Source organism: Anomaloglossus baeobatrachus, chromosome 5 (assembly GCF_048569485.1).
Source record: "Anomaloglossus baeobatrachus isolate aAnoBae1 chromosome 5, aAnoBae1.hap1, whole genome shotgun sequence".
In the NCBI taxonomy this organism is placed as follows: Eukaryota; Metazoa; Chordata; class Amphibia; order Anura; family Aromobatidae; genus Anomaloglossus; species Anomaloglossus baeobatrachus.
Window position 1 is genome coordinate 39,882,477 of NC_134357.1, and position 21,678 is coordinate 39,904,154.

Here is a 21,678-nt window from a genome sequence, read left to right on the forward strand (position 1 = left end):
GCTAGGTGGCAGATGGTGGTCTCCGTCAGCAGGAGACGGGAAGACTGCTCAGCAGAACCGAGGTGGACCGGGACAGAGTTGTAGCCCGCCAGTACAGACACGGGGAACCGACCCGGAAACCGTAGCAAAAAGGGGGTACTCGGACCCGGAAGCCAGGACCGAAACCAGCAGCCTAGTTAGTTAACCGATTGAGGCCAGGATTATAGGTCCTGTCCCACCTAAAGTCCCTCAAAGAAGACAACAGCCCACCGATAGGGATAAGGCCACCACCAGGGCCCATAGATCCCACAGGCCAGAATCTGCGGGCAAGGCTCCTTATGCCACATCCAGCCGGCCAGTGACCACCAGCCCGGGTGGGGGACCTGAATGTAACCGGACGTGGAGGCCGGCCACCAGCACCTTGGTTTACCAAAAGACTTGTGTGGTTCATTTACTGTGAGTAACCAGACATTCCCTGCACGTCCGGGCGCACCGGCCCTTGCCATCGCTACACCCTGCACAAAGACACTGGGTCCCAGGGCAACCATCTGTCGCGGGCGGAGGAGGGGACGCTGCGCTCTCCCACTGCTCGGGTCCGGCTGCTGCTGCTGCTCGGTGGTGGCTCGAGCGGTGGGCCGGATCCCGGGGACTCGAGCGGCGTTCCTCGCCCGTGAGTGAAAGGGGGGGTGGTTTGGTTTAGGGATTTATTGTCCGTGACGCCACCCACGGTTGTGGTGAGGTTGTGATACCACCGCTGCTCTGGACAGGGATCCCGGGAGCGATGACTGGGAGCAGCTTGGATGTTGGTTCTCCCCTCCGTTGGTAGGGGGGTTGGTTGTCCCGGGGCCCGGTGAGGGGATGGGATGACAGGCGGGTTCCGGGGCCTGGCGAGGTGCAGGGTCAGCGCTGTGCCGCACGACACGGTAGTACTCACTCAGCCAATCACGAAGACACAGTCCTTGGTAAAACACACGGCTAGATGGACGGGGCCCACTGACGGTTGCGGTGGTTTCTGCTCCCGGCAGGTTGATGGTGAATGCCTTTCCCTGCACCTGTGTAGTGTGTACGGTTCCAATGGGTTCCCACCGGTAACCCGCTCCCCAGCTTGGATGTATGCTGAGGGAGCCCTTTTGCCCGCAGGCTCTGGCCCTGGGAACTTTAGCCTTGGCGGTGACTGTTTCCCTTCACGGTTTGAGCTGTCGCCTTCTATCGGGACTTGACTGCTGGGAAACCCAGGAGGTTCCCTTCGCTAACGGATTTGACAAATTCAACGGCGACTCCTAGCCTTGTCGGGGTCCGTAAGCCCTGCCGAATGGTGCTGGCTTCTCTTTGTTCACCGGTCCGGTACCGCCGGGCCACCGCCCGTCCACGGTCCTTACGGCTCACTCCAATCAGCCTCTCCTTCAGATGGTCACCACCGTCTGCCAACCTTGCTGTACCGTCCGGGCCACGCACCCGGACGCCGTCAGTCTGCTCCACTACCACTTCACTCCTCTCACTTCAACTCCTCTCAAAACTGAACTGAACTCTTTTCCCGCCTCCAGGACTGTGTACTCCTCGGTGGGTGGGACCAACCGCCTGGCCCACCCCCTGGTGTGGACATCAGCCCCTGGAGGAAGGCAACAAGGGTTTTGTGTTTGGCTTAGGTGTGCCTGACCGGGAGTGTGGGGTGTTTCGGTGTAGTACCTGTGACGTCCTGGCTTGTCCAGGGCGCCACACATCCCTACCCAGGGAGGGGTTAACATCCAGCAGTCACTATATCTCCCCCCGGGTGCCCCATAACAGCAGCAGTGGTGTCCCACCTCACCACACACTGTGTGTGGTGTCACGAACTTAATACAGCCTAGCCCGTACATCTACGTCCCCCCTTTTATTCGGCATGTCCGCGAGACCCCCGGGTCTAGAGACCCTCGAGCCACCCCCCAGAAGGTCCGGGCCCGAGCAGCGGCGGCTGCTGGCACGGGGGGCGGCACACCTCTACATGCAACCGCTACAAAGAACAGAATTAGGCTATGTGCGCACGTAGCGTTCTGTCCCTGCAGAAATTTCTACAGCGATTTGAACAGCACACGTGCGCTTCAAATCGCTGCAGAAAGAAAAAAAAAAAGCCGATTCCATGCGCTCTGAGTGCAGCCCCTCCCATAGACAGAGCAGGGGATGCATGCAGAGCGCACGGAAGTGACATGTCACTTCTTAGAACGCGCTCTAATACGCCACGTGCGCACATCTCCTGCATAATCTTCATAGATTATGCAGGGGACGCAGGCTGCATGCAGTTACGCTGTGGTGCAGATCGCAGCGTAACTGCATGCAAATACGCAACGTGCGCACATAGCCTTAAACAGGAACAGCGCCATACTTGCAGTTGTGGCTTTGCCTAGTATTGCAGCACAGCCCCATTCACAAGCAGTACCAGGCAAGGCTGCCTATAGGGATGAGCGCTGATCCCATCTAAACAGTGGAAGACACCTAACACTCTTGAATCTGATGTTTTTGTACACGTATGTAATAAAATGGAAGATATATGGAAAAAAATATGATCTTTTTAGATTATTGAAGTGGGGACTTAACTTTTTTTTTTTTCTTTATGATTTTGCAGATATTGTCTATATTTATTTTACATTGTTTCTCAGTTCTATACTCTTCATAGAGCTCATTAAGCACTATGTACCCGGCGAAATAGAAGGCAGAGGCGTTAATAAAACACTTCTGTCCTCTCCCGAAGATCCATTGCTGGCAGTGAGGCACCTGCTGGATTGCAGGGGCGGAAGCCAAAACCCATCACCATAAATTTACAATAGCGCAGGGATAAAAGCACCATAAATGTATGGAAGTTGGCGGTTATGGGGGATAAACGCAGTAGTGGTCATGCAATCATTGCACAGTCTAAGAGGTTTCCTGTTCCATCAGCATTTTACACTTGTGCTGCCCCCACCTTTATTTTGGGGGTCTGCTGCATCCTGTAGTGGCGACCTGGTGTAGGTAAGAAAGGTTGCCTTTTTTGTGATTTTTTATTAAATTGTGTCCTTTTCTATAAATCTAGGAGACTGATAGAGATAGCTAGATGTGAGTGGGGACGTAGAAGATTAGATATCACCCGTGATCATCACAGACCTCCAAGGATAATGGAGTTTAATATGAACCCCTAAATCCCCCCCCCCCAGACCATCAGGGATAATAGATAATGAACAATAAGGCTATGTTCACATGCAGAGGTTTTTTTTTACCTGCAGCTAAAACCCACTTTCTTGGCAGTAAAAACCACTGAATTCAAAACTCGTTTTGCAAAGTTTTCACAGCGCTTTTGTCTTTTGGTTTTTTTTGGGTGCAAATTACGCTTTGGCTTTTTCTACATACACTACAGTTCAAAACTTTAGGGTCACTTAGATATTTCCTTATTTTGAAAGAAATGCACATTTATTTTCTTTTTCAATGAAGCCAATATTAAATTAAACATTGTCAATGCGGTAAATTACTATTCTAGCTGCAAACGTCTGGTTTTGAATGCAATATCTACATAGGTGTATAGAGGCCCATTTCCAACAACCACCACTCCAGTGTTCTAATGGTACATTGTGTTTGCTGTGTTAGAAGGCTAATGGATGTTTAGAAATCCCTTGAAAACCCTTGTGCATGTATGTTAGCACAGCTGAAAACAGTTTTGCTGATTAGAGAAGCTATAAAACTGACCTTCCTTTGAGCTAGTTGAGAATCTGGAGCATTACATTTGTTGGTTACATTAAATGGACCGAGGCTTTTTTCAACCTACGTAACTATGTGGTCAGTTTCCACTGGAGTTTTTGTAGCACGCTAGGGGGAATAAAAGTCGGACATGTGGAAATGAAGCCAAAGTCACCCTAGACCACCAGGGATAATAAAAGACCTTTTATTCCTCACCACTAAACCACTACATATAAAATGTGTGATGTATCATGTGGTTGTCAAAGTCAATATAAATCATGGAAAGGGGGGAATTTTTTGGTCTTTAGTGTTGGCACAAATGCATTTGGACGACCCCCCCCCCCCCCCCCGAAATAAGCAAAGAAGGACAATTAGAAGGTAACGGCAAACATCTCAACTACGAGGAAGGGGAATGTGATAGAATTATCAAAAGACTTTGGCGTCGATAAATGAAAAATATTCGCCAGTTCTCAGCTGTAAAACTATTTGAAATGTTGCAATATAACTTATTTTACACCAATCTGGAACAGCTCCTCCGAAATGTTCAGAAGTTGGTGAAGATTTATTTATTACACAATAGTCTTACTTTATGATCCGGCAATATCTCGGAGACTGGATGATAAAGGGCGAACAGTGGCAGTTATATAGATAACGAGATTACTGTCAAAGTGACAATCCTGCGACACAACACAGACGGATTTTCACAAAAGTATTAAAGGTTCTACAGGACTAGAAAAACATGTCCGCTTTCTCCAAAAACAGTGCCACATACATGCATGGCTGTGTATGGAGGTGCCTCAGGTCCATTGAACTAATTAGGGTTGAGCTACAATACCAAACACAACTAGTTGACGTGTTGCGCTGATTTGGAATAAAAGTAGCCTTTTAAAATAAATAAACAAATGATAATTTGCAGTTACCTTAAAGGACCACTCCAGTGTGTCTATGTCCCAGTAATATAGGCTGGATGTGAGGTCTGTGTGTCTCTCCCAGTAATATAGGCTGGATGTGAGCGCTGTGTGTCTCTCCCAGTAATATAGGCTGGATGAGAGCGCTGTGTGTCTCTCCCAGTAATATAAGCTGTATGTGAGGTCTGTGTATCTCTCCCAGTAATATAGGCTGGATGTGCGCTCTGTTTCTCTCCCAGTAACATAGGCTGGATGTGAGCTCTGTGTGTCTCTACCAGTAATATAGGCTGGATGTGAGGTCTGTGTGTCTCTCCCAGTAATATAAGCTGTATGTGAGGTCTGTGTATCTCTCCCAGTAATATAGGCTGTATGTGAGCTCTGTGTGTCTCTCCCAGTAATATAGGCTGGATGTGAGGTCTGTGTCTCTCTCACAGTAATATAGGCTGGATGTAAGCTCTGTGTGTCTCTCCCAGTAATATAGGCTGGATGTAAGCTCTGTGTGTCTCTCCCAGTAATATAGGCTGGATGTGAGCTCTGTGTGTCTCTCCCAGTAATATAGGCTGGATGTGAGCGCTGTGTGTCTCTCCCAGTAATATAGGCTGGATGTGAGCGCTGTGTGTATCTCCCAGTAATATAGGCTGGATGTGAGCGCTGTGTGTCTCTCCCAGTAACATAGGCTGGATGTGAGCGCTGTGTGTCTCTCCTAGTAATATAGGCTGGATGTGCGCTCTGTTTCTCTCCCAGTAACATAGGCTGGATGTGAGCTCTGTGTGTCTCTACCAGTAATATAGGCTGGATGTGAGGTCTGTGTGTCTCTCCCAGTAATATAAGCTGTATGTGAGGTCTGTGTATCTCTCCCAGTAATATAGGCTGGATGTGAGGTCTGTGTGTCTCTCACAGTAATATAGGCTGGATGTAAGCTCTGTGTGTGTCTCCCAGTAATATAGGCTGGATGTAAGCTCTGTGTGTCTCTCCCAGTAATATAGGCTGGATGTAAGCTCTGTGTGTCTCTCCCAGTAATATAGGCTGGATGTGAGCTCTGTGTGTCTCTCCCAGTAATATAGGCTGGATGTGAGCTCTGTGTGTCTCTCCCAGTAATATAGGCTGGATGTGAGCTCTGTGTGTCTCTCCCAGTAATATAGGCTGGATATGAGCAATGTGTGTATCTCCCAGTAATATAAGCTGGATGTGAAATCTGTGTGTCTCTCCCAGTAATATGGGCTGGATGTGAGATCTGTGTCTCTCCCAGTAATATAGGCTAGATGTGAGCTCTGTGTGTCTCTCCCAGTAATATAGGCTGGATGTGAGCTCTGTGTGTCTCTCCCAGTAATATAGGCTGGATGTAAGCTCTGTGTGTATCTCCCAGTAATATAGGCTGTATGTGAGCTCTGTGTGTGTCTCCCAGTAATATAGGCTGGATGTGAGATCTGTGTCTCTCCCAGTAATATAGGCTGGATGCAAGGTCTGTGTCTCTCTCCCAGTAATATAGACTGGGTGTAAGGTCTGTGTATCTCTCCCAGTAATATAGGCTGGATGTGAGGTCTGTGTGTCTCTCCCAGTAATATAGGTTGGATATGAGCTCGCTGTGTAGCGGGGGTGCTGAGGTTTTCAGCAGCTAATATATCAGCACAGCTTCTATCCTGCAATTTCTTCTCTACATGCCTACTTTTGTGCTCTACTTGATGCTTTCTCCTCCTTTCCATTGCCGATTTGTATAAACCCACCCCCCACCTTTGTTTTTCCATAGAGAAAATGGAGGGGAGAGCAGGGCACCTTTGCATGGAGAATTGTAACATTTTTGCAGATCATGAAGCTAGACCTACAGACCAACAGCTCCTCTGAAATGCTCAGAAGTTGGTGAAGATTTATTTATTACACAATAGACTGACTTTATGGTCCGGCAATATCTCTGAGACTGGATGATAAAGGGAGAACAGTGGCAGTTATATAGATAACGAGATTACTGTCAAAGTGACAGTCCTGTGACATAACAGACGGATTTTCACAAAGGTATTAAAGGCTCTAGTCTACAGGACTAGAAAAACATGTCCGCTTTCTCCAAAAACAGTGCCACATACATGCATGGCTGTGTATGGAGGTGCCTCAGTACCAGTGAACTAATTAGGGTTGAGCTACAATACCAAACACAACTAGTTGACGTGTTGCGCTGATTTGGAATAAAAGTAGCCTTTTAAAATAAATAAACAAATGATAATTTGCAGTTACCTTAAAGGACCACTCCAGTGTGTCTATGTCCCAGTAATATAGGCTGGATGTGAGCTCTGTGTGTCTCTCCCAGTAATATAGGCTGGATGTGAGCTCTGTGTGTCTCTCCCAGTAATATAGGCTGGATGTGAGCGCTGTGTGTCTCTCCCAGTAATATAGGCTGGATGTGAGCGCTGTGTGTCTCTCCCAGTAATATAGGCTGGATGTGAGCGCTGTGTGTCTCTCCCAGTAACATAGGCTGGATGTGAGCTGTGTGTCTCTCCCAGTAACATAGGCTGGATGTGAGCTCTGTGTGTCTCTCCCAGTAATATAGGCTGGATGTGAGCGCTGTGTGTCTCTCCCAGTAACATAGGCTGGATGTGAGCTCTGTGTGTCTCTACCAGTAATATAGGCTGGATGTGAGGTCTGTGTGTCTCTCCCAGTAATATAAGCTGTATGTGAGGTCTGTGTATCTCTCCCAGTAATATAGGCTGTATGTGAGCTCTGTGTGTCTCTCCCAGTAATATAGGCTGGATGTGAGGTCTGTGTCTCTCTCTCAGTAATATAGGCTGGATGTGAGCTCTGTGTGTCTCTCACAGTAATATAGGCTGGATGTAAGCTCTGTGTGTGTCTCCCAGTAATATAGGCTGGATGTGAGCTCTGTGTGTCTCTCCCAGTAATATAGGCTGGATGTGAGCTCTGTGTGTCTCTCCCAGTAATATAGGCTGGATGTGAGCTCTGTGTGTCTCTCCCAGTAATATAGGCTGGATGTGAGCTCTGTGTGTCTCTCCCAGTAATATAGGCTGGATGTGAGCAATGTGTGTATCTCCCAGTAATATAAGCTGGATGTGAAATCTGTGTGTCTCTCCCAGTAATATGGGCTGGATGTGAGATCTGTGTCTCTCCCAGTAATATAGGCTGGATGTGAGCTCTGTGTGTCTCTCCCAGTAATATAGGCTGGATGTGAGCTCTGTGTGTGTCTCCCAGTAATATAGGCTGGATGTAAGCTCTGTGGGTCTCTCCCAGTAATATAGGCTGGATGTGAGCTCTGTGTGTATCTCCCAGTAATATAGGCTGGATGCAAGGTCTGTGTCTCTCTCCCAGTAATATAGACTGGGTGTAAGGTCTGTGTATCTCTCCCAGTAATATAGGCTGGATGTGAGGTCTGTGTGTCTCTCCCAGTAATATAGGCTGGATGCGAGGTCTGTCTCTCTCCCAGTAATATAGGCTGGATGTGAGCTCTGTGTGTCTCTCCCAGTAATATAGGCTGGATGTGAGCTCTGTGTGTCTCTCCCAGTAATATAGGCTGGATGCGAGCTCTGTGTGTCTCTCCCAGTAATATAGGCTGGATGCGAGGTCTGTGTGTCTCTCCCAGTAATATAGCCTGTATGTGAGGTCTGTGTATCTCTCCCAGTAATATAGGCTGGATGTGAGGTCTGTGTATCTCTCCCAGTAATATAGGCTGGATGTGAGGTCTGTGTGTCTCTCCCAGTAATATAGGTTGGATATGAGCTTGCTATGTAGCGGGGGTGCTGAGGTTTTCAGCAGCTAATATATCAGCACAGCTTCTATCCTGCAATTTCTTCTCTACATGTCTACCTTTGTGCTCTACTTGATGCTTTCTCCCCTTTCCATTGCAGATTTGTATAAACCCACCGCCCACCTTTGTTTTTCCATAGAGAAAATGGAGGGGAGAGCAGGGCACCTTTGCACAGAGAATTGTAACATTTTTGCAGATCATGGAGCTAGACTTAAAGACACTCTGTATCAACAGCAAAATGATACAGATTTTCTAATGAAGACTATTTAGGCTGCTTTCACACTACGTTTTTTTAACATTCGTCCTGAACGTTTTTTTAACGCAAAAACTGATCCAGTGCAAATGCGTTTTCATTTCAATGCATTTGCAATGGACTCGCGTTAACATGCGTTCACCTGCATTTGCGTGCGTTATAGTGAGGATCCAGCCACTTGCAGTTTTTTAACTTTTTTCAAAAACGCTACTTGTAGCGTTTTTGAGCTGCATCCAAATACTGCACATTGCTGGATCCTGACTATACTGCACGCAAACGCATGTGAACGCTGGCATGCTGATAGACAGGATCCTGCTTGCTCTACTGAGCATGCCCAGAAACCAGCCTGGCGTGATCAGTCTCTCTCTCCCCCTCCCTCTCTCCCCCACCTGAGAACTGCGGAGGCTCGTAACCAAGGTAAACATCGGGTAACTTGCTTGGATACCCGATGTTTACCTTGGTTACGTGTGCAGGGAACCCAGCTCCTAGCAGCTGCAGACGCTCATAACCAAGGTAAATATCGGGTATCCAAGCAAGTTACCCGATGTTTACCTTGGTTACGAGCCTCCGCAGCTGTCAGATGCCGGCTTCCAGTCTCACGTTCAGTTCCCCTCACTCCCGATCACGTGACTCCAATGCCCGCCCATAAACTTCAAGTGATAGGATCCTGCAAAATAACACATGCGTTTTTCTCTGCAAAAACAGGATCCGCTTTTGCAGCAAAAAAACGTTCATGACGCATGCTAAAAAAAACGTAGTGTGAAAGCAGCCTTAGAAAGCTGATTAGTTTGTATTTAGGAAACAGATGAATACACAGAATAGTAAATCTACTGTATGTGAAAGTGCACACAGCATTTACAAACAGAAAAAAAAAAAAAGATATTACAGTTGTTTTGCCCTGAATGTCACTTTCTACTGTGCTCTCTACTGCCCCCTGCTGAGTTATGAATGCCGCATTATGAATGCGTAAAAGAGCAAATTTTAGAACCAGAGGAGTGGTTGTCACTTTTCATATTAATTACCTATGGCACTGACGAAGCGAAGTACGGTATACTAATTATGCAAACACTAACTACTAAATACTGCCCCCTATGGGTGCGGCTATGCGTAAGAGCAGGATTAAAAGGGAACCTGTCACCAGATTTTTTCCTATTAAACTAAAAGAATCCCCTTCTGCAGCTCCTGGGCTGCATCCTATGAAGGTGCACCTTGGCCCTGACTGCCCTTCCAGACCCCAAAAATAACTTTATAAAACTTGGCCGTTAGGTATGCTAATTACCTGTGTTGGCCAGATGGGCGGGCTCATTTTCTGCTCCTGTTCCCCCTCCTGCCGCTGATCGCCATCCTCATTTCTTGATTGATATGATGACGCCTCCATCATCATACTCGTCCCATTTTCAAATCTCGCGCCTGTGCAGTTAGGTCGGCTCGCGCAGGCGCAGTTCGCTCTGCCATATCGCGGGCAGGGAAGAATACAGCTGCCCTCGCTCGCGCCAGTGTGCTAAATGCGCAGGCGCGAGATTATGGGCGGGTACGAGCATGGCACTGGTTAGGTCATGCACAGCACCTACCATAATTTCGCGCATTTAGCTCACCGGCGCAAGCGAGGGCAGCGGTTTTCTGCTCTGCCCGCAATATGGCAGAGTGAACTGGGCCTGCGCGAGCCGACCTAACTGCACAGGCGCGAAATTTGAAAATGGGACGAGGATGATTGAGGTGTCATCATATCAATCAAGAAATGAGGACGGTGATCAGCGGCAGGAGGGGGGACAGGAGCAGAAAATGAGCCCGCCCATCCGGCCAACACAGGTAATTAGCATACCTAACGGCCAGGTTTTCTAAAGTTATTTTTGGGGTCTGGAAGGGGAGTCAGGGCCAAGGTGCACCTTCATAGGATGCAGCCCAGGAGCTGCAGAAGGGGATTCTTTTAGTTTAATAGGGAAAAATCTGGTGACAGGTTCCCCTTTAACATTTTTGAATGGAGTTGCCCTTTAACAAAGACTTGATTAAACCTATCACTTAAAGGGTTACTCTGTAAACTACATCACATGATAGAATAAAGGACAGCGGTTTGGGAGAAATCTGCAGAGTAACAGATGTTCCCCAGGAAAACATGAGGATACAAAGAAAATCTTACTCATATAGAGCCAGTAATCACCCGTATTACAGCCCTTCCCCAAATATTAGGATACTCTCCTGAAATAAGAAGTGACGGTGATTAATGGATGTTTACATTCTGATAGAGGAGGTTATTATAATCATGGCGCAAAATAACAAAATTGCTTCATCCTGGAATGGGAGCCACCGTCCACGTGTGGGCTGTTTGTACAGTAAATTACGTCAATGGTGGTCCCCCTATAATCCCTAATAAACACAATTAGTCTGAGATCTATAGGACCAAATCAAGTGCCGGGCGTAATGGTAGGTCCACTGCAAAGGGGCCAGTGGGAGGAATCGTGGCCCCCCGAAATGAGTCTCATCCTAGTATGAAATTTGAAATGAGTGATATTTTAGCATTTGGTGATGTAACCTTATGTAACATTTTACAGCCCTGCTGGTGAATGTGGCCAGGAGGTACAATAGAGGGTGACAAGACGGAGGGGTGTCAGAAAGCAGCACAAGGCATACACAACTTTATGGGCTTTGCTATAGGACTCAGTCTCCAATGTATGTACCTAAAATCAGAAGCTCCTAAACTCTTGTGCACAATCTTACCAGCTTCCACCAGTATCTTCGCAGGGTCTTTTTTTCCTGTGTTCCTTTGCAAACATTAATCTGGCTTTTTTTATATTTCGTTTGGAGTAATGGCTTTTTCCTGGCAGAGTGGCCTTTCAGCCCATGTTGATACAGTACTCGTTTCACTGTGGATAATGACACAATCTTACCAGCTTCCGCCAGCATCTTCACAAGGTCTTTTGCTTTTGTTCTTGGGTTGATATGCACATGTCTGACAAAAGGACATTTATCTCCAGTACACGGAACCCGTCTCCTTCCTCAGCGGTATGATGGCTGGACATTCCCATCTTGTTTGTACTTGCGTATAATTGTTTGTACAGTTGAACGAGGCACCTTCAGGTATCTGGAAATTGCACCCAAGGATGAACCAGACTTGTGAAAGTCCACAATTCTCTTCCTGAGATCTTTGCTTATTTCTTTTGCCTCTCCCATGATGCTAAAGAAGCAGTGTGTTTCAGGTGTGCATTAAAATACATCCACAGGTGTGTCTCTAACTCAGATGTTGCCAATAAACCTATCAGAAGCTTCCAAAGACATTACATCATGGGCTGTCCCATATTGTTTAAAGGCATAGTACCCCAAAAGGGGCTTTACATGCAACAACATCGCTAACGAGATGTCGTTGGGGTCACGGAATTCGTGACGCACATCCGGCCTAGCTAGCGGCGTCGTTGTGTGTGAAACGCACGAACGACCGTTAACGATCAAAATTACTCACCTAATCGTTGACACGACGTTCTAATCCCTAATATCGTTGCTGGTACTGGACGCAGGTTGTTCGTCGTTCCTGAGGCAGCACATATCGCTATGTGTGACATTGCAGAAACGAGGAACATCACCGTCCCTGAGGCCATCGGCAATGAGGAAGGAAGGAGGTGGGCGGGATGTTACAACCGCTCATCTCCGCCCCTCCGCTTCTATTGGGCGGCCGCTTAGTGACGCCGCTGTGACGCTGAACGAACTGCCCCCTTAGAAAGGAGGCGGTTCGTCGGCCACAGCGACGTCACTAGGCAGGTAAGTATGTGTGACGGGTCCTAGCAATGTTGTACGCCACAGGCAGCGATTTGCCCGTGACGCCCAACCGACGGGGGCGGGTGCTTTCACCAGCGACATCGCTAGCAATGTTGCTGTGTGTAAAGTGGCCTTTAGTCTATGTAAACGTTTGACTTTGCATAAAGTAATAAAAATGCCTTAAAACATTCTCTCTCTCATTATTCTGGCATTTGGCAAATATAAAGAATTTTGGTTCCTAATTGACCTAAAATGGGAAAAGTTTATTCTGATTTCATGTAGCATAGTGAGAAAAACCTGCAGATGTGTCTGTATAGGGAGCGGAGTGAAAAACCTGCAGATGTGTCTGTATAGAGCGCGGAGGGAAAACCCTGCAGATGTGTCTGTATAGAGCGCGGAGGGAAAAACCTGCAGATGTGTCTGTATAGAGCGCGGAGGGAAAAACCTGCAGATGTGTCTGTATAGAGCGCAGAGGGAAAAACCTGCAGATGTGTCTGTATAGAGAGCAGAGGGAAAAACCTGCAGATGTGTCTGTATAGAGCGCGGAGGGAAAAACCTGCAGATGTGTCTGTATAGAGTGCGGAGGGAAAAACCTGCAGATGTGTCTGTATAGAGTGCAGAGGGAAAAACCTGCAGATGTGTCTGTATAGAGAGCAGAGGGAAAAACCTGCAGATGTGTCTGTATAGAGAGCGGAGGGAAAAACCTGCAGAGGTGTCTTTTTACATAGTGTATGGGAATTTCTGGTTTCAACTGTAAGTGAGGTTTTTAATTTAAAAACAGAATTCATTTTTTTTTCCAGGGACACAATCAGTTGTGTGAAAAAGTACTTGTCCCCTTAAGAGAGTATCCCATCTTACATGACTTGTATGAAAATGTCAGGACCTTCAATGAACACCAGAATACGCCAATAATAAAGCCCACGCGGCCTCATAGTAATGAATACTACGAAAGCCCTGGTCACAAAGGGCAATTTATGACGGGAGCTGATACTAGAAGCAGTGGGCAGCGCGTCGTACAATGGACCTCATGGATGTGATCAGAACGCGGCTCACATTCTAGACCGGCAATTCATACTTACGACTCGAGAAATGTTAAAGACCCGGAACCTCCTCCTCAGCCTACAATGTCCTTAATACAATGACAACTTCCAGACAGACGTACAAAGGACACGGGATGTGTCACAGACGCACAAAACACCAACTCTACTCAATATCCCCCCCCCAATCCATCTCTGACAATCCTCAATTGACCTTCTGCTCTTGTCATTGGCATATGAGTAAGTATTGCCAACCTTCCTTTTAATATGCAGTGGGTTGAGCTGCAATACCAGACACAGCCATAGACAAAAAGGTGGTGCCGTTAAAAAAAAAAAAAAATCTACAACCCCTGTAGGTGTTTTACTAATCAATCGATGGCTCAAAGTGGTGCAGGGTGTGGGGCAACATTATGGAGCAGTACAGGGTGAAGGGGGACATTATGGAGCAGTTTAGTGTGGGGGAGATTATAGAAAAGGGCAGTGTGGGGGGGAAATTTTGTGCAGTAAGCACAGTGAGGGTCGATTAAATATTTAGGAGCGCAGTATGGGACATATTTTCAGTTATGGGGCAGTATAATGGTACTTTTGTTAAAGGGCACCATGTCGAGAAAAGCTGCAGAAGACCGGAGTGGGGGGAAGTCGGCAGAGAGGAGCTGTGGATGTGAAATCTCAATCATGGCGTCTGTACCATGACAAAAGGGTTGGAAACAAAAGATGTAAACAACTCTAATCAGAGAAGATGTCATCTATAAAAGGTACTTAGATGCAAATAACTATTTGCTATACCGAATACGTCTCATCAGTACTGTGGTTCCTCTATAGTTCGCAGTCAGATGACTGATAACTCAGCATCTCCTTACTATTGTTAAGGATGTACTGGGAGATGCAGGTTCACATGATACAAGTCTATATGGGGCCTGTCCTGGAGCTGCAATTTATCACTGTACTAAACTTGGTGATGTATCCCTGCACAGACAGTGGCTCTGGCGATGTATCCCTGCACAGACAGTGGCTCTGGCGATGTATCCCTGCACAGACAGTGGCTCTGGCGATGTATCCCTGCACAGACCGTGGCTCTGGCGATGTATCCCTGCACAGACCGTGGCTCTGGCGATGTATCCCTGCACAGACCGTGGTTCTGGCGATGTATTCCTGCACTGACCGTGGTTCTGGCGATGCATTCCTGCACTGACCGTGGTTCTGGCGATGTATTCCTGCACTGACCGTGGTTCTGGCGATCTATTCCTGCACTGACCGTACGTCTCATCAGTACTGTGGTTCCTCTATAGCTCGCAGTCAGATGACTGATAACTCAGCATCTCCTTACTATTGTTAAGGATGTACTGGGAGATGCAGGTTCACATGATACAAGTCTATATGGGGCCTGTCCTGGAGCTGCAATTTATCACTGTACTAAACTTGGTGATGTATCCCTGCACAGACAGTGGCTCTGGCGATGTATCCCTGCACAGACAGTGGCTCTGGCGATGTATCCCTGCACAGACAGTGGCTCTGGCGATGTATCCCTGCACAGACCGTGGCTCTGGCGATGTATCCCTGCACAGACCGTGGCTCTGGCGATGTATCCCTGCACAGACCGTGGTTCTGGCGATGTATTCCTGCACTGACCGTGGTTCTGGCGATGCATTCCTGCACTGACCGTGGTTCTGGCGATGTATTCCTGCACTGACCGTGGTTCTGGCGATCTATTCCTGCACTGACCGTGGTTCTGGCGATCTATTCCTGTACTGACCGTGGTTCCGGTTTAAGTAGTCCTGTACTGACTGTGTTTCTGGTGATGTATTCCTGTACTGACCGTGATTCTGGTTAAGTATTCCTGTACTGACCGTGGTTCTGGTGATGTATTCCTGTACTGACCGGGGTTCTGGTGAAGTATTCCTGTACTGACCGGGGTTCTGGTGAAGTATTCCTGTACTGACCGTGGTTCTGGTGATGTAGCAATCTATACCACATTTCATGTTAAAACTGAAAAATCCTCAAAACTTAGTTTTGAGACTATGAGGAGGATTTAGTTTAGTTCCTGCTCCAAAAACTCAGTGCTATTTGGGTGTGTTCATATTGATTTATTTTTTTTTTAAACCAGAAACTCTACAAATCCTTCTCAAATATTCAAAACTTTGTTCTGCTGATGTATTAATCTAAAAGTACCCTTCCATTTTTATTTTTTACAGGCCTTTGAATTGTTCTGTATGACACTGTGGCCCTTGGAATAAAGAATGTTGTGCACCCCTGAACCAACATGGGCAGAATCTGGAGGGATAGAATTGTAAAGCGCTGGGGAATATGTTGGCGCTATAGAAATAAAAATTATTATTAACATCATCCAACACCCCACATCATCTGTTGGGGGTAGAGAAGGACCCAAACAATCCTTTTGTTCTCTGGGGAATAATCTGCTGCCAGAGGAGCCTGACAGCGCGTCTCATACAGGACAGAGGAGCGCACACCAGTGCCAGGGGTTCCTATATGGGGGAGTCGAAAGATAAAAGGAGGCCTCCTGATCTATTGTAAATGGGGGCTTAAAGGAATATTGCATAATCTAAGCAGTGATGCAAAGTAGGAAATACGTGAAAGCCGATTCACAGGTATAACTAGAATTGGGCCGATAACATGTCACACCTGCCAATTAGACATATTTGCATAATAATCAATGACTAAAGGTGAAAAATATAATGTTACAGCCGTCCAACAAGTCAGGGCAGCCATACTCCAGTAATATAGTATCAGGTCCAGACTCCTGAGATGGATCCTATTATACAAAGCTAGAAATGCTGCAAATTTACTCCAAAAAGCCATAAAAAAAAAAAAAAAATGATTATACTTACACACACACACACACACACACACACACACACACACACACACACACAATAATTATATATATATATGTATATATCTGTGTTTGTGTATATGTATTTGCCATTCCACATTGGATTTTCATTGGACCTTCAATACAGATGTCTTTGTTGGCCTTCCACATTTTTTTTTTAGGCTTTCATAAAATGTTGACCTGGTTATCGGCAGCACACGGCTCCATGTAATCCAGAGCCGAGATGCCAACACCACAAATGCGTATGGGGATGTAACGATCTGCATTAACAACACTTTGGTTTTTAGTTGACCCGTGTCCACAGACAAGTAAAAGGGCACCAATCGAAGATCCTTAATGGACTACATTTGGCCAGTCCACATGGACCATAACACACGCCGGATACTCTTCCATTACAGCTCTGCGCATTTTGATAGCTCCAAAACTGGTGGAACCCCTTGACATCCCCATCTTCCTAATGGAACAATCTCTTTAATTATTTCCATACCAAAAAAATGAGGCAGCTGGCGACATGAGGCCAAAACTGTGCCCACTATGAATGTCGATGGCCACACGATTTACCACAATCATGCTACCATTTGACCTTTGGACGTGATCGAACAATTGTCCGCATGGTCATTGTAACGTCCATACCAGTGTCCTCATATTCTCCTGCTCCCCTGCCCCAGTGAGGACGTCAGTTCCCTCACCTGTCCAGGCGGCCTGCGTTGGTGGTCCCGTCCCCGGCTGCAGCCTGATGGAGCATCAGTAATCCTGACAGGCTCCAGGCCTCAGCCCATAGGGTGCACCCATGGCCACAAACCCCTTTCTTAAAGGGCCAGCATCCTCCTAATCTGGAAGTGCCTCCCAGGTCAGCTGGGAGGCTGCAGGTATTTAAGGCAACTCTGCCTTTGAGAGTTGCCTGGGCAATGAGACTCATTGCTGTAGTCAGGTTCCCTAGACTGTGCTGCTATCTCTTCTGCTGCTGACATCCAATTGTATTCTAGTGTGCTGCTGCCATATTACCTATCCTACAACTGCTGCCACAAGCTTCCATGTTTCCTGCTGCTCAAGCAGCCTCACCAGCTGCTGCCACATCCATCTATCCGTCCATCCATCCCAGACGGATTCTCTATACCTACTGCTGCCGCAACCTAATACCAGAGACTGTCGCTGCCGTACCCCTGGGGCCAGCCAACGCAACACCAGTCTTCCCGAGTAGCACCTGGAACGATTTCTGCAGCATAACACCTCCACCATTAGGGCCTCTGGAGAAGACCACGCTCACGACTGTAGTCAAGCCCCTCTGGATTTTCTGTATGTTGCGGCCCAGTGGGTTCACTAACATCTCTGCTTGCCCGGCGCACATTACAGTCATCTACAAGCCTGTGCCCACACCCTAATGGTCATCGTCATCCCTAAAGGCCGCTTTACACGCAACGACATCGCTAACGCGATGTCGTTGGGGGGGTCACGGAATTTGTAGCGTGTGACATGTACGAGCGACCGCTAACGAGCAAAAATACTCACCTTATCGTTGCTTGTTGACACGCTGTCCAGTTCCCAAATATCGTTGCTGTTGCAGGACGCAGGTTGTTAGTCGTTCCCGAGGCAGCACACATCACTATGTGTGACACCGCATGAACGAGGAACCTCACCTTACCTGCGGCAGCCGGCAATGAGGAAGGAAGGAGGTGGGCGGCATGTTCCGCCCGCTCATCTCCGCCCCTCCGCTTCTGGGCGGCCGCTTACTGACGTCGCTGTGACGCCGAACGAACCGCCCCCTTAGAAAGGAGGCGGTTGCCGGTCACAGTGACGTCACTAGGCAGGTAAGTAGTGTGACGGGTCCGAGTGATGTTGTGCGCCACAGGCAGCGATTTGCCCGTGACGCACAACCGATGGGGGTGGGTACGCACGATAGCGAGATTGCAGCGTGTAAAGCGGCCTTTATATTTCTACCAAGTTGGCCATGGACATATGGATATCACAAGACTAAAATTCTCCAGAAAACAATGAAGGAGATCTATTCTCCAGCTCCAGCCCTCCTGAGGAGACAGATAATCTCGCAGATAGGATCAGGCACGTGCCGGTCTATTTTAAAACACATTTCGTAGTGAGTTGCGAGGAGCAAGCGCTGAAACTTCAAGACGTCTTAATACCTTCTTCAGGGAAGGTGGAAGAAACTTGAACTATCATCCGATTATGAAATATATATGTCACTGTCGATCATCATTACAGTTCCTAGAGTCACGTCACAGGGATGGAGCCCGTGCCACAGACAATCCCTGGTGGCCATAATCCCGGCCGCATTAACACTCTAGTAAATCCTCCCAACTCTTCTAGTAAAAACAAACATATACAACCAACTCCCATAATATGAGGATGTGTCCTTCCGCCATGACAGCTGCATGACAGTCAATAAGCCCATGTGGAGAGATGGGGCAGGATACGTGATCACACATGTACAGGACCATTCCCACCGTCCCGTATCATGCACTACAGGACATGGGGCTCCGACGATTAGGCTCCCTAAGCATAAACATATGCGATAAACTCTAAGCCAAAATCTCATATCCAGGTTATTGTGTAAAAGCTGAGAAACGTTAGTAGACATCTGTAGGATACGTCTGATAGGTGGAAGAGGACAGGAGACTACTAGAAATGTCAATGGGGGGACTTGCCCTTAAAGAAATGTGAGGGCACTGGTGTCCAAATTGTAGAAAGTTTGCAAGAAAGCAGCTGCCCAGCCACTATGAACTGACGGAGCTGTTCCCGGTGCCAGCCAGGGGTGCCGGGTATCACAAACCTGCTGATCCGATATTAATGGTTTATCCTAAGGATAGACTGTGACGCTAACCACCAGGGAGCACAGGTACACTAGAATGATGTCAAGAAGCAAGGTGTAGAAAAGCACAATGTGACACCATCCACCAAGGGGCTCAAGTGCCCAAGCAAGGACGGTCGGCAGAGTAATTGATCAATCCGAGAGTCAGAAGCCGAGAGGTCACGTCAGTACAGAGGAGCAAGAGAAGCCAAAGTCACATACAAGCTGGTGGTCGGTAAGCCAGGAAGTAGCAGAGCCGTGGTCAGAGCAAGCCGGGGTCTGGAGGACACGTACGTACAGAGGAGCAAGCAGAGTCAGGGGTCACAAAACAAGCCGGAGGTCAGGGTGTAGAGGCAAGGCAGGGGTAACAGGACAAGATCAGAACAACTCACAGGAACCAGAAACGTACACCGCAGAGCAGGAACTATCAGTGGTGATTCTCCGGGTAAACCGGCTCCAAGATAAGGCAGAGCGATCCCCAAAACGAAGCACGACCGGATAAACCCTTCCCACCAGGTCTGTTGGATAACAGACAGACCTGGTGGGATACAGACAACGAGAACCCACTGGCTCTGCAGAGAGCAGAGCCACAAAGGAATCATGACATAGACCATCAGCATTAAAGAACCAGACAACCCCTCCTTTAATGGTCTAAATTGGCACTTCAACATTCACTATTAAAGACCCTCCTCACCCCAATGATCCCACCTTGTATTCCATTCCTTTCTGACTGAACGCTCCACCCTTCAGCTAGAGCATTTTCATTTTAGCTGGATCCTACCTGACCATAACTTGTAGGTTTTTTAACCCGGATAGAGTCATATTAGAATAGGGCAATGAGATACGCCTTGTCGTTGGCTGTCGGGCTCACATGGATTGGCCAATTTATAAGCCAAATATCTCATTTTTTCAACGTAGCTCCAATAGCAGTAATACAGTACCACAATTCGTATATTCAATATTTGCATATTTTAGCTTTTCAGAGTGCAGCTGTATTTTTTGTAATCATATTGGAGCCACCAAAAGTAGTAGAAATTGATTATTTTTGCCAGGATGGATCAATGCCACTTGGGGATACAAATAATTCAGATCCCCCCCCGTCCTTCATATGTGACTCCCTGTCTTAGGGCTCGCTCCCATGATTGTATAATGCGGACGAGTACTAACTAATGTTTTATCAGATAGCACTTACTCCAAAGTCATACTATGGGGAAGTGCAGATCTGCAGAATTGTTTTTGCTGATTTGGTGTGAGAAAAAAAATTACCGTAACTTGCAGCAAGCGGAGTGTGGCTCAGCACATTGGATCCCGCATACCCTTTCATGTCTATGGGTGTGTGTTCTGAAACATCGGACTGCACTCGGATGACTGCCAAGTGCAGTCTGATTTATGACGAGACAGACACTAGAAAAGATGGAGAAATTAATCTCTCCATCTTCTTTCTCGTCACCAGTGATACAATTCTGACATGTGACGGAATCGGGGCACTGTAAATTGACAGTCGGCAAAAACTCTGATCAGAGTGCCATTACCATAATCAATATAAACAGTGATCTGATGAGGCATTACGGTAATATACAAAATATACTGAAAAGTTCAACAATGACAATAAATACATGTATATTCTTAGATGCAAAGTTCTAATTTTGTTTTTACTTATTCATGAGAAACCATGATCCCTGTAATAGAACCCGCCGCCTTCACATGGAGCTTCTTCTGCTGCTTGGGAGGGAAATCGAGACAAAACCACAAAAGGATAGAGCACGCTGCACGTAAACCCGAAAAATATGCGACTCCCGAGGGCTGTAACTTTACACCACTGACAAATGGGTAGAAAATCTGCATGTATTATATTTGAAGCTTTATGCAGAATTGCTGCAGTTTTCACTCCTAGTAATTTTTTTGGCATTTCCAAAGCAAAGACACGAAGATTTCCCAGGGAAGGAAAATAATAGGTCACGTGAATCCAACAAAATATGTCATATGGACAGTGATGATACATGGGACAGACAGATCTGTATGATGGGGATTTTTGTAGTGTGATGAGCGGGCACTACCATGCTCAGGTGCTCTGTACTCGTAACTAGTGATGAGCGAGCACTACCATGCTCGGGTGCTCAGTACTCGTAACTAGTGATGAGTGGGCACTACCATGCTCGGGTGCTCTGTACTCGTAACTAGTGATGAGCGAGCACTACCATGCTCGGGTGCTCAGTACTCGTAACTAGTGATGAGCGAGCACTACCATGCTCGGGTGCTCAGTACTCGTAACTAGTGATGAGTGGGCACTACCATGCTCGGGTGCTCTGTACTCGTAACTAGTGATGAGCGAGCACTACCATGCTCGGGTGCTCAGTACTCGTAACTAGTGATGAGTGGGCACTACCATGCTCGGGTGCTCAGTACTCGTAACTAGTGATGAGTGAGCACTACCATGCTTGGGTGCTCTGTACTCGTAACTAGTGATGAGTGAGCACTACCATGCTCGGGTGCTCAGTACTGGTAACTAGTGATGAGCGGGCACTACCATGCTCGGGTGCTCAGTACTGGTAACTAGTGATGAGCGAGCACTACCATGCTCGGGTGCTCTGTACTCGTAACTAGTGATGAGCGAGCACTACCATGCTCAGGTGCTCAGTACTCGTAGCTAGTGATGAGCGGGCACTACCATGCT

At 47.3% G+C, this 21,678-nt stretch overlaps 1 protein-coding gene across 2 annotated transcripts in view; it reads right to left on the minus strand.

Moving 5' to 3' along the window:
• DNMBP (dynamin binding protein) overlaps positions 1 to 21,678 on the minus strand; it is a 159,208-nt gene that overhangs the window by 132,527 nt on the left and 5,003 nt on the right. The window lies entirely within an intron of this gene.